Source organism: Sinocyclocheilus anshuiensis, unplaced genomic scaffold (assembly GCF_001515605.1).
Source record: "Sinocyclocheilus anshuiensis isolate Anshui unplaced genomic scaffold, SAMN03320099.WGS_v1.1 scaffold2684, whole genome shotgun sequence".
Classification (NCBI taxonomy): Eukaryota; Metazoa; Chordata; class Actinopteri; order Cypriniformes; family Cyprinidae; genus Sinocyclocheilus; species Sinocyclocheilus anshuiensis.
Window position 1 is genome coordinate 55,472 of NW_015546023.1, and position 3,485 is coordinate 58,956.

The 3,485-nt window shown below is 47.2% G+C and overlaps 1 protein-coding gene across 1 annotated transcript in view; it reads right to left on the reverse strand.

Annotated features, from left to right (window-relative positions):
- The window catches only part of spred1 (sprouty related EVH1 domain containing 1), a 39,548-nt gene that overhangs the window by 9,413 nt on the left and 26,650 nt on the right, over positions 1–3,485 (reverse strand). The gene's annotated exons all lie outside the window — the stretch shown is intronic.

The following is a 3,485-nucleotide window of genomic DNA, read 5'->3' on the forward strand; positions in this document are numbered from 1 at the left end:
AGATTTAAATGCTGTATTACTCTTATATGTACGGTCAAGTATGAAGGAGCATTTTAGTTCTTTTCGCTGTCAACATTCAAATCTGCAAAAATTCCCGCCGGCGGAACTGTCGACCCCAGGATGTTAAACCTAAACTCAGTATCTTACCGGGCAACCCTGTCAGAACAGAGGAGGGAGATTTTAAGGAACTGTGTAAGTCAGTTTCATCTGGGGAAAAAAATCTCTTTTTGGCTGTGTCTGGGGTTGCTGGGCCTCGTGGCTTCTGTCATAGCAGTAGTGCCTTTGGGGCTACTGTTCATGAAAGATTTTCAGAGATGGGTTGCTTCTCTGAAATTAAATCCCTCCAGACATTTACACAGAAAGGTGCGTGTCTCAGCCCAATGCCTAAAGGCACTGCTCATCTGGCAGGACAGGGAATTCTTGATGGAAAGAATGGCAATGGGAGTAGTCTCAAATCACAAGATGGTCACCACAGATGTGTCCTCACTGGGTTGGGAAGCGATAATGGAGGGACAACCTGTGAATGGGGTATAGACAGAATCAATCAAAGTAATGCATATAAATTGTCTGGAACTCCTTGCAGTTTCTCTGGCCTCAAACACTTCCTTCGGCAGATAAGAGGCTGTCATGTGTTAGTCAGATCAGACAACACAACAGTGGTTGCCTATATAAACAGGCAAGGGGGAGTCCGATCGAGGAGTCTGCATGCCTTGGCAAAGAGAATATTGTTATGGAGCAGGAAGCATTTGCTGTCTCTCAGAGCGACACATGTGCCAGGCCAAATGAATATCGGGGCGGATCTGTTGTCGAGGGGGAATACTCACCCGGTGGAATGGAGGCTCCACCCAGAGGTAGTTCAGGAAATATGGCGCAAATATGGTCAGGCAAGAGTGGATCTATTTGCCTCAGAGGAGAACACACATTGTCCCCTGTTCTTCTCACTAAAGGGGATGGATGCGCCACTAGGGATGGATGCATTAGCACATCCCTGGCCAGAGACCCTGTTATATGCTTTCCCACCGATAAGCCTTATCCTCCCCACACTATCCAGAATCAGATCACAGAGGGTGAGGGTGCTCCTAATAGCCCCGTTATGGCCAGGGAGGACATGGACAGCACAGATAGTTCAACTGCTGTATTCGCATTCGTGGTGTCTTCCTCAGCGCAGAGATCTCCTCTCTCTGGCAGGGGGGGAGGATTTTTCATCCACATCCAGAGAGGTGGAATCTTTGGGTCTGGCCCGTGAAAGGTCTAACCTGAACGCCCTGGGCCTGCCTCAGAATGTGATCTCCACCATACAGAGTGCTAGAGCAGACTCCACCAGATCTCTGTATGAGGCAAAATGGAAAAGGTTTGAGGCATCGTGTCAGGAAAGACAGAAGATACCATTTCTTTCATCATTGTCGGACATCCTTACGTTCCTTCAGGAGATGCTAGATGAAGGCAAAGCCTTCTCTACAATCAAAGTGTTCCTGGCAGCCATTTAATTTTGCCACATGGGATTTAACGATGAAACAGTAGGAAAGCATCCTATTGTAAGTAGATTTATGAAGGATGTGTGCCGTCTGAGACCAATCGCCAAACCTATGTTACCAGCATGGGATCTGTCCCTGGTCCTGGAAGCACTCAGGGTAGCCCTTTTTGAACCCTTGGAGCAGGCAGATTTGAAGATTGTCTCCTACAAGACAGCTTTACTGCTCGCCCTAACCTCTATGAAGTGGGTCGGAGAGTTACATGCATTATCTATCAACCCTGCATGTATCAGGTTTACACAAAATTTTTCCAAAGTTACTTTGCGCCCAAACCCAGCATTTGTGCCCAAGGTAATCAAGCCTGGCTACTCATGTATGGAGATAGAAATTCATGCTTTCCACCCTCCTCTCTCAGAGTCCCCAAGGAAAGGGGATCTGCAGCACTTATGTCCGATTAGGGCATTAAGGATTTACTTGGAGAAGACACAGGTTTTTAGACGATCTGAAAACCTCTTTGTGTGTTTTGCGAACCCTAAGAAGGGCCAGGCACATCTCACTGGATAGTAGAAGCTATAAAACTGGCGGATTCAGTCAGCTATTACCAGGAAACCTAAGAGCCCATTCTACAAGAGGAATGGCCGCGTCTTGGGCGGTATTTAAGGGTATCTCCATGGAAGATGTGTGTGCGGCAGCCGACTGGGCTTCTCATACTTTTGTGAGATTTTATAAATTGGACGTGACAAAATCTGCTTTGGTACAGGCAGTGAAGAAAAGGTAAAGGAGGATAGAAGACTCCTAAGTGCAATGAATAAGCTAGGGGATGCCCGAATATTGGGCGTTTTCTATATCCCATAGTGAGATGTCGAGCGAGTCGACCGAAAGAGAACGTTGGGTTATGGTTATGACCTTGGTTCTCTGAGGGAGATGAGTGAGACATCTCACCAGAGGGCCCATTATTCTTATACTCGGAGGAGCTGTTAAGTATTCCATACTGCGCCAGTGCTGCTGTTAAAATAGGAAGGGGTGGGGCTTCCCGAGAGCACGGGCCTGATGGGCATGATTGTACAGGGCTTCATGGATGGCCACGCAAGAGGTGTTTCCCATAGTGAGATGTCTCACTCATCTCCCTCAGAGAACCAAGGTTATAACCTGTTGAGGCAGGAACCTGAACTCAATCTCACACACACACACACACACACACACACACACTTTGAGTATGAATACAGTAACTTACGTGATGTGGTCTGATGTGTTTGTGTGTGTGTGTGTGTGTGTGTGTGTGTGTGTGTGTGTGTGTGTGTGTGTGTGTGTGTGTGTGTGTGTGTGTGTGTGTGTGTGTGTGTGTGTGTGTGTGTGTGTGTGTGTGTGTGTGTGTGTGTGTGTGTGTGTGTGTGTGTGTGTGTGTGTGTGTGTGTGTGTGTGTGTGTGTGTGTGTGTGTGTGTGTGTGTGTGTGTGTTGTACCGGTGGAGGCAGGAACCGCTGGCTGGCAGTAAGAGCCTCGTCGAAGGGCTGAGCTCGTACGTAAGAGCTGCGGAAGGGTTCAGTGGACACGACACCACGAGAACAGAAGACGTCTCTCACCGGCGTACCGACAGACATGGTCTCCTGTCAATCACAGCACACTCATGCATTAGCATGACCTACTGTAAAGCTGACCCAACAATGAAAATGTGCTCACCCTCAGGCTATCCAAGATATAAATGAGTTTCTTCATCAGATTTGGAGAAATGGAAGTGAATGGGTGCCGTCAGAATGAGAGTCCAAACAGCTGATAAAAACACCACAATAATCCACAAGTAATCGACAAATCCAGGAAGCGTTATTATGGATTATGGACTCATATTTTAGCAATGGTTTGAAGTTAAAAACATCTTAATGCTGGATTTGTTTCAGCTTTTGTCTTCTCCAGATGTTAACTGATGGACTGGAGTGGTGTGGATTAGTGGGATGTTTTTATCAGCTGTTTGGACTCTCATTCTGACGGCACCCATTCACTGCAGAGGATCCATTGC